This window comes from Glycine max, chromosome 16, assembly GCF_000004515.6.
Source record: "Glycine max cultivar Williams 82 chromosome 16, Glycine_max_v4.0, whole genome shotgun sequence".
Lineage (NCBI taxonomy): Eukaryota > Viridiplantae > Streptophyta > Magnoliopsida > Fabales > Fabaceae > Glycine > Glycine max.
This window is the reverse complement of record NC_038252.2, coordinates 22,712,445-22,723,631: the sequence shown is the minus strand read 5'-3', so window position 1 is coordinate 22,723,631 and position 11,187 is coordinate 22,712,445. Positions and strand designations below refer to the sequence as shown.

Below are 11,187 nucleotides of genomic sequence, written 5' to 3'. Positions count from 1 at the left end.
AGACTACCCTCTCAAAGAACTGCTCCACTGATAGGATGGATCCTGGAGGAGCCACCACCTATAGACTCTACAGCAATAGAATTTGACCCTAATGGATACTTTGAAGTATGGCTTCAAAGCGCTGCGATTGAAGGAGCTATAGAAGTAGATGTTGGAGTAGGTGCTGGAGTTGCAGAAGAAGATGGAAAATTAGCTGACCTCGCCCTCGCCCTCCTAGCCCCCCGGAAAGCAACTATTAGATCATCAATGTTCCAATAGTTCTTCCTGATGTAGGCCAAGTTAATGGTCGGGCTCAGGCGCTCAAATGTGAGGCTATCAGAGACAACCCCTCGGGCTTGGCGTAAGGCGGTGATCAAAGCAGGAAACTCAAGTCTGCAAGAGTTAGACTGGGCAATGAAAGTCATCTGTCCTGAGATGAGAGCGCCGATGTTCATGTCCATATGAGAGACTAGGCCAAAGATCAACCTGGCTCTGTCCACAGTAAGATCTGATGTATGAGATGTAGGGGCCAAGTTGGAGTAAGAGAGAACACTCCACACCTAGGCCAAGGTAGTTAGATCCTTCCTAAGAATCCTCCCCAGATGGCCCTCAGCATTCAAAATGATCCCCCTCCCTGGTATGCAAAGAGCAGCCTCAATCTCTCTATGGTCTGTGGGTAACCTGTAGTACCTAGAGTAGGTGGGTAATGACTCCCCCATCCTCTAGGACTACAGGAGTCTCTAGAAATGTGTTGAGGCTGTCGACATCTATCTTCACCAAGTGGCCTCTAACTCTGGCTTGCTTTGGTGAAGGATCCTCAAAGCTATAAAGATTAGCATAAAATTCCTTCACCAAAGCAACATCAATAGTCCCATAAGCCAAGTTAGTGAGGTGTTTGTGAAGATTAAGCCTCTCCAACTCTGTCTTGAAGTCATCAAACTCCGTGTGGTATATCTCAACCTTCCTCTCTGGAAAAATACTCTTTCCCAAAACATTATTTGTATAACGGTTCCAAGCATCAAGTGAATGGAACTATCTAGTATCATACTAAGCAGTTGGCCTTGCCCCAATGCTCTTACACTTCCTGGAGGCCATCTGCAACACAAAGGCCTTCACAAGTTATTCAAATTGAAAAACAGAAAAGAAACACTGGTGGCTTAGTGGGACATGGTCCGCTTAGCACGCCTTCACAAAATAAACACTACCGCTTAGCGACATGAAGGGTCGCTTAGCGGATATTGCAGAAAATTCTGCTTCTGCATAATCGGCTTAGCGAGCGACTGCTCGCTAAGCCTAATGATAGCCGCAACAGATAAGCACTAAGCTCAGTAGGGTTGCGCTTAGCAGTTCATGAATTTCAGAAAATTCACTAAGTATGGGGGCTTAGCGAGCTAGGCTCGCTTAGCCCTCTGATAGACTCGGCTTAGCGTGCGGCTTCCAAAACTTTTTTTGACTAAGTTACCTGGGCTTAGCGAATAAGCCCCGCTTAGCCATAGGCAACTCATCAGGGAGATGAGTGTTCATCCTCAAAAGATGAACTCACTTAGCGCGGTAGGCGTGCTTAGCGAGTTCATCTGAAAATGCAAATATTCAAACAATATTGGTGAACTCGCTTAGCGCAACATGCGTGCTTAGCGATCTCATCGCGTTTTCCAAAAAAATGCAGAAAACGAAGTCCATTTTCTTCTCTTTTTTGAGCCTCTAAAAGGCATATCAAACATGTAAGCTAGTCAAAACTATCTACACAGCACAATCATTCACAAAATCCTAATTTTTAACTAATCTAATAACATTAAAACCCTAAAATTAAAAGCTAAATTCTATGGTTTTCTACCCTAAGGTTCACCAAAGTAAAAGAGTAAAGGGAATGAGGAACTTACTTGGATTGTTGTGTGCTAAAGATGCGGAAAGAAAGAAAAAATGCGCAGTGCACGACTTTGGTGAGGGAGAGGATGCAGGTAATGCTCTGAAAATTTTTGGCAAAGGTAACTGTAACTGATGTTACACTTACTTAAGCAATTTTTTACCCTCTTGCTTAGCGAACCGAAGCGCTAAGCGAGCTAGAGAGACGTTTGGTTTCTCAAAGCGGTTCGCTTAGCGGAACTTCGCACTTAGCCCAAGTTTGAAATTCAAAATCTGAATTTTTTTTTTTGAAATTTTTTTATAAAGATGGGCTTAGCGCACAGAAGGGGCACTTAGCGAGCTTTGTAGGTCATAAAATCAGCAACTCTCGCTAAGTCAGGCTCTTGGTTGGCTTAACTAAAATAGTGCATCTTGAATATAGGGGGGCAAGCACTTAGCTAATGATAGACCGCTTAGCGCTGCTATGGTCACAAGGAATTGGGCTTAGGTGTCATAAGTAGCACTTAGCTCAATGAACCCTAATTTAGGTCGCATCGAAATGGGCTTAGCGGCAACGTCTCATGCTTTGCCAGTGAATACAATGTGCTTAGCGAGCATGCCATCGCTTAGCCCAATTCAGATCAAATTGAAATGGGGTTAGCTTAGTCTTGGCCAGCTTAGCAGACCAAATCAGCTTGAGATGCAAGGGTTGAGCACTAAGCGCTAGAGACTCTCCGCTTAGTGCATGACAAAAGATGCGCTTAGCGCGAGGCTTGCGCTTAGCGAAAAGACTGATTTTTCAGAAAAAAATTTCTAAGTTCTATTTCAGTCCTTTTCTCAAGAATTTGAAACCCTTATATCTATCATTCAAAAACAAGCTAATATACGCCAATGTAATGATTATGAAGCAAGTTCCACATTAGACAATGCATAAAAAAACAAAATAGCAGAAATTAGAACTGGGTTGCCTCCCAAGAAGCGCTTCTTTAACATCATTAGCTTGATGCTTTTACCTTAACGGGTGAAATCACATTTTGGTCCTTACTTTCATAACCTCCTTCCCCACTTCCATTACCTGTAAGCAAACATTTTGTTCTGGAGAAGGCTTGTCTTCAACAAATAAATCAAAATCAATTTTCTGATCTTCAAAGCCCAACTCCAACTTCTTTCTCCCTATATCAACTATGCAACTCGCAGTTAACATGAATGGCCTTCCAAATATTACAGGAATGTCATTATCTTCACAGATATTCATCACTACAAAGTCTGTCGGGAAGATAAAATGTTTTACTCTGACCAACACATCTTCAATTACTCCATATGGTCTGGTAATAGAGCAGTTAGCAAGTTGTAAAGTCATCCTAGTGGGCATGATCTCCAACTCTCCGAACCTTCTGCACATGGAGAGTTGCATTAAGTTAATATTGGCTCCCAAATCAATAAGAGCCTTTCCCACAGTGACTTCTCCAATTGAACAAGGAATGGTTACACTCACTGGGTCTTTATGCTTGGGTGGAAGGATCTTTTGAATCCCAGCACTACAATTTCCTTCCACAAAAATGTTTTCCTGGTGAATATACTTGTGTTTCCTTGTTAACATATCCTTTTAAAACTTGGGGTAGAGTGGCATTTGATGTAAAGCTTCTCCGAAGGGCATGGTTATTTCCAGTTTCCTGAAAATATCTAAGAATCTCGCCAAATGACGGTCCTTCTCCTTCTTGGAAGGTACCAGATGATATGGTACTTCAACACCTTCATTCACAGCTTTTTCTCTTTTCTTCTCTCTAGCTTGTTCACTTCTACTCCTCTCTTCATTCTTATTTTTTTCATTTTTTTTTCTTTTTCTACTTCTTTTTCTTTTTCTTGGTCATTTAATTCTTTTCTCTTGACCATTATTTGTTTTTCTTTTTCCTGATTGCCTTCACCTCTCACATCATCTTTCTTTTCATCAGCACCTTTCTTTTCAGAACCTTTCTTCTTGGATACAACACTATCCTCATCCTCTGCCTCCACAAACCTCTTACTCCTTGTCATCACAGCTTTGCATTCATCCTTAGGATTCTTTTTTGTATTCGCCACAAAACTGCTTGATGACTTGTCAGCTATCTGCTTGGCCAGTTGTCCCACCTGAACCTCAAGGTTTTTCAATGCTGACTCAGTGCTTTTATGATTTGACATTGTTACCTGCATAAACTGAGTCAAAGTCTCCTCCAACTTAGTAGTCCTCTAAAAGATGTTAGGCCCTTGTTGAATTGGCCTGTTGGAAGGTTCACCTTAGTCCTTGTTGAATTGATTGCTAGGGTGTAATCTCCACTGTCCTTGTTGGTTATAAGGACCCTGCTAGAAGCCTGAGAATCCTCCTTGAGTATATCCTTATCTCTGTTGATTTCCCATATAGTGAACTTCTTGAGTGTTTTCTTCAATGGGAATACATTGGCCTGTTTCATGAGCCTCGCCACACATGGTACAACCTATAACCTGCAAAACAGAAGAATGTGTAGGTTGACCAATAGATAGTTTAATTGGCAACTTACCATGTGTTTCTGCTAAAATCTCAAGTTTCCTAGAAAGCAACTTATTTTGTGCCAATAAAGCGTCATGTGATGATAGCTCTGACAAGCTTTTCTTTGTAGGTTGATGAACTCTGTCGCGCAGAATAGCATGATCGTTGGCTGACATATTCTCAATTAGCTTAGTTGCCTCTTCAGGGGTCTTCAGCTTTATTTTTCCCCCTGCTGAAGCATCTAGCGGTTGCTTGGTTTGTGGTCTCAGCCCATCTATAAACATATTCAATTGAATTGGCTTAGAGAACCCATGGGTTGGAGTCCTTCTCAATAAACCTCTAAACCTCTCCAATGCTTCACTCAAGGACTTGTTAGGGAACATATGAAATAAAGAGATTGCAGCTTTCCCTTCCGCAGTCTTTGACTCTAGGAAATATTTCTTCAGAAACTTTTTAACAACTTCTTCCCAGGTTTTCAGAATGTTACCCTTAAATGAGTTGAGCCACCTCTTGGCTTCTCCTGCCAAGGAAAATGAAAACAGGCTGAGTCTAATAGCCTCATCTGGCACTCCTACAATTTTTACAGTATTTCATATTTCAATGAATGTTGCCAAATTTGCGTAAGGGTCCTCATTTGGTAATCCTTGAAATAGGTTCCCCTGTATTAAATGAATCAAAGAATAAGGGTAATTTATGTTGTGAGCTTGCACTTCAGGATGTGCAATGCTGGTAAAGAATTACGACACTGGACTGCTTGAATAGTCCTCAAGGGTAACCCTTTGTTGGTGTTCATCAGCCATGGTAATGGCTTCTGGTAAATATGTCGCAGATTCCCTTGATGATGGTGAGTCAGACGATGTAGAATCAGAAAAATGAGCTTATTCCTCTAGAATGGAAGCTACTGTCCTGTCTTACAGTAATTTTCTTCTCCTCTGAGCTCTGTTCCTACTTAACGTAGCTTCAATCTCCAAGTCCAGAGGAACTAAACTGCCTATGGGAGATCTATGCATATAAAACACTAACAGAAACAACGGTTATCTAGTTCATGAGGAAAACAAATATGAATCGAAAGCAAATATTCACAGTTAATCAAAGAATAAAGAATAGACACCTAGGACTGAACTAACTTTCCAAATAGAAAGAAGTTCCCCGGTAACCGCACCAAAAACTTGTTCGAACCCGGCAAGTGCACCGGATCGCGCAAGTAGTATAAAATGGTAAGAATCGAGTATCGAACTCTCGGGGAACTTGTGTTACTTGGTAAAGCTATATTCAGTGAATAGGTGTCTAGTATGAAAAGATATGTGTGGACAATGAACATGTATGTAAACTAATTATTAAAAAGGAAAATCATGTGAGTAATGATGTGTAAAGACAAGTAGACAACGCATTGGTCTTCCTATTAGGTGCCTAATGTTATAAGGATATTCTCTACTTAACAATGCTCATGTGTTGTATGGTGTCTCCTGAAATGCTAAACCCCGATTCCTTGTGAAAGTCTAGCCTAATCCTGATCAAGCATCGTCCTCAGATTCCTTTTGTTGGACTAAACTCGACCAAAACCGCATTAAGACAAACATACAAACAACTAGGTTACCGTACCCCGATCCCTCGTGATAATACAATAAACTAGCCCTCTCCTATCAAATTCTAAGAATCAGACAAGTTTCCACTGTTGAATGATCCTAACAAAGCATACATATACGTTATCAAGGCAAAAGCACGCTGAAATGACGTACTAATAGCACAGAGAACACATAAAACATCATTAAATAGATATACATGTATTTACATCAAGTACCTACAAGGAAGAACCAATAGAGGATTTAGCTCTCTATATCTGGGAAGCTTCCTTTACAACAAAAAGAAGAGAAAAATGAAGGATTGAAGAAATACAAGTAGTGGGGATGTCTCCTCCACCTCTAGAACCTCACAATCACTCACAAACTCATCTTATGCTCTCAGGATGGCTTCCTCTTCAAGCTCAGTTCTCTGCCAGTCTTTGCACAACAAAAGCTTTCAAAACTCTCTGGATCTTGGACCTTTCTCTCTCTAGAAATCTCTAAACATGCAAAAGCTTCAAGAATTGCCCAAACTCCCTCTCTATATCTGATTTCAGGCTTAAATAGGTGGCCTTGTTGGTGCTCGAGCGCTTAGCGCAAGTCTGGCTCGCTTAGCACGTATAAGTGAATTTCGGCTTGGCGCTCGTCTTCTCACTTAGCAGATGCATGGAAGCGGTGCGCTTAGCGGGATGAGCCCTCGCTTAGCGCGTGTGTCTAGCTCATCCTTCTTCCAAATTCTTCCTGGCGCTCAGCCTCAAGAGTGGTGCACTCAGCGGATGGCTCGCTAAGGCGGCAGATTGACTTAGCGAGCAGATCAAAATCAGCACTTCAGAAACTTGCCTAATTAACCTGAAATTGAAAGGAAATGATTATTAAATACACAAAAATGGAGTACTAAGTGCTTATTACCTATATTTAACAAAAAGTAATTACAACACTACAAAATAACCATAAAATGGGAGGAGTTAGATACAATTTTCATAGATTTCTTACACAAAAGTTAGTTGTATTTATTGACTAACACATATCACATCTCACACATATGTCAAGATAAAATCATAATCAGAATGTAACAAACCCATCTTGCTAAAGTCACCAATAAAATCGTCCTTCTTATTCTCAAGGGCTTCTAACTCTGGCTGTAGCGTGTTCACAAACTAAACCACACAAGTAATGAAGTTATTAGTACTCTAGAATAACAACTAAAAATTCAAATACTAAGCAAAGTATATCATAAGGACAAACAAACCTGATCAGTTCGATCCTCAGCAATGGCATCATTAAATCCTGCATCCTCGGCATCTCTAGATGATTTAGAATACAAGGAGATTGTCAAGCAGAAGAAATGTTATACGATTTCAGTAGAAAACTTAGTTTTCAACTTTGAAGTCGCATCATATGTAAAAAATGATCACAAATAAAATCTAGGTGAATGGCCCCACTATCTCTCTGATGCCACTCTTGACTACAAAAAAATGATACTCTCTCCCTCTATCTCTCTGACCCCACTCTTGACTCTTTCTTCTCTCGCTGCTCTTTCCCCAGTCCATTCCTTACTAATTTTCGTTTTATTTTATGCTTTATAATAACTTAAAAATTTTAAAAAGGGTCAAAACAGACTCATAGGCTAATAATCATGGCAACAATACTGTTATAGTGAACTCACCGCTTGATCAATCAAAGCTTCCAACTACCTTCACCATCAACCAGCCGCAGTTCCATTGGAATGAAATGGTATTAAAGCAAGGCGCTGGGGGTAGGAGCAGAGAAATTTAGTTTAATCACACATTATTTTGGTTAACATGCAGGTTTATAGACAAGCTATAACTAGTTTATCTAGAACCAAAATAATTAAATAAGTGTACACTAGGAAGAAAATGAGGCAGGATCAAAACAACTAATTAGTGAACTACTCTTAATTCACTAAATTTACCATGGTAGTAATTTTTTTCTTCCAATATACATATATAATCAAGTTACTTGTGAGGAAGTAACAAGCATGATTCTCATATCTTTTGCAAGCCCGTAAAGGTGTTCTTCAACATCAACACTAGTTGCACTACCAACATTATTTATTGTTAGGACATGAAACAAGATTAACAATGAAAAACAAGCAACAATTTCTCTGAAAAGGAATTGAAGACTTTCTAAGGGGCATGCTGTATGAAACAAAAATGTTTTTAGAAATTTAAAAAATTCTGTCTAAAATTCCAAGAGATTATATTTACATATCATCCCTAGTCTTTGTTGTTCTCCAAAAGAAAGAATGTCTTCCACCGAGATTATATTTACATATCATTCCAAGAGATTATATTTACATATCATCACAGTTGCTTTCCTCCCATTCTAGAAGATAATTTACTTTGTTGTCCTCCACCGAGTGCACTAGACTCTGATCGTGTTTGTGTTCAAAATCTCTATCCATGACTGGAAAAGCACAAGATGAACAAAATATGCATATAAAAACTAGTTATGAAAGATTGGTTCTCAATATTGAATCACTTACTTCTACCTTATAAAAGTGTATTTAAGTAACCAATGACTTATCAAATTAATTAGACGACATCACAGATCAGAAACAAGTCATTAATATAACTGAAGTCTCTAGGACAAAGACATTGTATCTCTACAACAATTATGATAAGCATCAGAGATCATAAACAAGTCATTAAATCTCCCTGCCAATAATAAGAGTAATAACCTCTCCATATACAAATAATGCACGAAAATGTAATTGTAGTAATACATTTAATTAATAATCACTAAAATGATTTAGCTTGGAGAATTATTATAAGATGTAGTTGCTTACCATCATTGTAAACCAGGAGAAACAACACTTTGACGAATCAAATTGGAGTGCTAAAAAATTGGAAAGAGAGCAGTTAATTATTCTATAATTTTAAAACATGTGTGACATGTTATTTTAATTTTTTTTTATCAAAGTGTTCATCTAGGAGGAGGACTAGTCAATCTTGCAGGTCATGGAGCTAATTCACTCTAACAACATAAGTACTATATTTTATTAGCAAGCTTATAGAGTGAAGATGTCTTGTGAAAATTAAAATACAATAAGTAACAGACAAAATTATCGGTTCATTTCACCAATTTGAGTCAGGAAAGAAATGTACACGCATGTTTAAAAACTATTTAGCAATAACAATAGCAGCAATAGTGAGTAGTCTACTATTACTACTTGACCAAAAATCATGTTGATCTCGAATCCCCCTATCTTCCTGCTCTGCCACATAGCCAGAGAAAAGATTATTACAAGTTAAGTAACAAAATGAGAGAAAAAATGTACCAGGGATAATAATAATATATTGTTTTATATATTGCTATTAATAATAAATAAAAATATTCCTTGCATATGGATAGCCAAACCTATCAAGGAAACTGTTTTAATAATCTAAGGGGAACAATACAGCTAAACAAATTTAGCTGAATTCATGTTGCAAAGGATATAAAACTTTCAAGTTAAAAGCATGTAATTATGATTAAAATGAACATAATTTCATTTCTCAACTAGAACCACATAGGCATAGACCCATTAAAGCTATCTTAGCCTGTAAGGCCATTACAAATGTCCAAGACATCCATGTAGTAAAGAAATCTTCATCAAATTCAAAGTTTGCTTACAAATGGTGGTGTCATATATTTGATTTCAGTGGCAATCCAACCACACTATCTGCAGTATATTCGAATTTCCTCATTAAAAATAGTGTCATGTTTGCACTACGAGGCAGGATTTTCTTCATTTTGTCTTGTTTCATTTGTTCCAATATTATCTACCAGCAAATTATAACATACAAAGTTGGTTAATGATTTCTCCACTCATATAAAATAATAATATATATCTAGATATAGCAAACACAATGGTGAAGAGGCAAAACAAAAGAATCAATAGAAGCATGTTGTTTCAAAACAATAGAAGGGGTCAATATATATATATATATATATATATATATATATATATAAATTAAACTTTTTAAAAATACAACTTACCTTTAACAGTTTGTATAATTTTTTTCCTCTGCTGTCATCCTTTCATACTCTTTCTTCTTCTTAAATCTAAAGAACACACACACACACACACACACACACACACACACAGATATATATATATATATATGCACCAAATTCAACTGCTCCAAACACACTGCATCAAGCAAAGGCCCCAACAACTGGTTAAAGCTCTCATCGAACATTGTCAAGTTTTACAGTAACCCTATCTCTGCAGGGAAGCATAACCTGAATGCATTGTTCATCAAAATAATCTCATTCAGCCTCTTCATGTTACCGATTCCCACCGGCACCCATCCTTGGAAACGGTTGTTCGCCAGCACAATCACCGACACCAGCGAGTTTTCAAATTTTCCAATAAGTTGAAGATGAAGCGGTTGTCATTGATGAAAATCGCGTCCAGGTCCTTGTCGAAGAGCTCCTTCAGAACCGTACCTTTGAATTTAATGAATCTCATATCTAGAAACTTGAGTTGCGACAAACACAACACCACATCGGGGAACTTCCTGACGAAGCAGTTGTTGCTGAGATCTAACTCAAAGGGGAGTTTCAGCTTGTCGAACTTGTGTTGCACAGTGTTGTAGAAGCGGTTAGTGTTGATGTGGAGAAGCGTGAGGTCAGTAAGTAAACTTGGCTCTCAGTAGGTATCCGACAATGTCACCATGGTTGAGGTCGATTCTGACGACGGAGGAGGGATCTATGATTTTCTTCCTCATCTCACATGCGGCATTTGAGGAAAACAAATTCCTCAACATAGCCAAATGCAAAATGCCAAACACACACAAGACTTTAAGTGTGGTCGTTGTGGAAAGTTGATTTCCTTTGATCGTTGGTATAGATCTGAGAAAAATGCAGCGTAAAGGATGGATTAAGGTGAGTGTGGTTTATTTCTAGGGATTTTGAAACTACGTGAGGAGTGTAGGAGTGTATGAGTGTGAGAAGACACTACTACAAAGGAGGCTTTCTACATTGGTTAAAATAGGCATTCTACGTCGGTTAATAACCGTCATTGTAGGAGGTGTCGTAGAAAGTGAAATCAATCGTCTTAGAAAAAAGGTACCTTTCTAAGATGGTTCTTATTTAAAAACCGTCTTAGAAGGATACACTTTCTAAGACGGTTCTCTAAAAAAAACCGTCTTAGTTAAAAACCGTCTTAGAAGAATGCATTTTAAAAAAAAATTAAAAATATATAGAGGATTCCAATACGGTTTTAAAAAAATTGTCTTAGAATATATATACTATACGTAAATTGAATTATACATGCAGTAGTATATATATACT

The 11,187-nt window shown here is 38.3% G+C and overlaps 1 pseudogene; it reads right to left on the bottom strand.

Moving 5' to 3' along the window:
• Positions 1-669: 669 nt before the first annotated feature.
• LOC112999788 (leucine-rich repeat extensin-like protein 4) lies at positions 670-10,622 on the bottom strand (annotated as a pseudogene).
• Positions 10,623-11,187: the final 565 nt, after the last annotated feature.